Source organism: Cynara cardunculus, unplaced genomic scaffold (assembly GCF_001531365.2).
Source record: "Cynara cardunculus var. scolymus isolate 2C unplaced genomic scaffold, CcrdV1 Un_Scaffold_2996, whole genome shotgun sequence".
NCBI lineage: Eukaryota > Viridiplantae > Streptophyta > Magnoliopsida > Asterales > Asteraceae > Cynara > Cynara cardunculus.
Window position 1 is genome coordinate 61984 of NW_020201305.1, and position 1245 is coordinate 63228.

Here is a 1245-nt window from a genome sequence, read left to right on the forward strand (position 1 = left end):
TTGATCAAGAAATTTGGCTTTAAGCACAATTAACGAAAGAATGATGCGACAACGATCCGATTATTCAGTATATATGAGAGAAATGAATGAAGATATGTAAGAACGAGTTTACAGATTCTGATAAATAAATGAATGTATATCAGTCAAAGAAAAACAAAATCAGAAAAACAATATTTGAAGTTCAAACAGGACTCAAAGTGCAAAATTTCTTTCAAGTCTGAATACAAAGGGGGAGAATGTTAGGACTGAAAATCAGTATTAAATTGTATTCGTCTTGAAAGTTAAATATTGTCTATAATTGTAAAAGTCATCGTGTTTGACTTTTCTTAGATAGGTTTGACTTTGACTATGTTTAGAAGTTTGACCCTATAAATAGGGTGATGTCTTTGTAAATCTTATAAGAGAGCTTATTGTAAAGATCACATTACGTAATATCAGAGTTGACCACATTTGAAGATCTTGACTTTCTCTCTCAACTCTCTTATATGATGTTCTTGAAGATTTATCCAGATCTGCCATTGTTATGGAGCTTTCATGAAGATTGATCATTAAAGTGGCTTCTGAACAAGTTAGTTCAGGACCTGGTCTTATAATTAACACTACGCGGAAAGCTGATCAACCTGAGACTTCTAACTCTGATAAAGCTGATTTAGATTTCTTATTTGAACACTTTTATGAAGAATATTTTGATAATAASCCTAATCAGTCTATTATTTTGATCAGGGAAAATTAAACTAAACAACAGTTATTGGGTCCATCTCCTGATGTGCCTGTAACTGAAACAGAAGAGGAAATAGAAGAGGTAGCAGAAGAAGTTGATGAAGAGATAGAAATGGAGAATCCGAACAATCCCGTTCAGTGTGAAGAGGGTGAAACTTCTGAAGTGCAAGAGGTGTTGGTTGAACCAGTTGATAATAATCCACCTCAATAAGATATTCAACCTATCCTAGTTCCTAATGTTGAACCTGCTCCTATAAACTCCCCAAGTTCTTATACTGATCAAAATTCAGATCAAAGTTTCTATACTCCCTTACCTCATAGCAAGAAGTGGACCCGAGATCATACAATACATCAAGTAATTGGTGATCCATTAGCACCTATTCGTACACGGTCCACGACTGCTAATGAGTGTCTGTTTTCCACATTATTGAGTAAAATTGAGCCGACTAAGGTTTCTGAAGCCTTAGCAGATCCGGATTGGATATTAGCAATGCAAGAAGAGCTGAACCAGTTCGAAGCACTCAA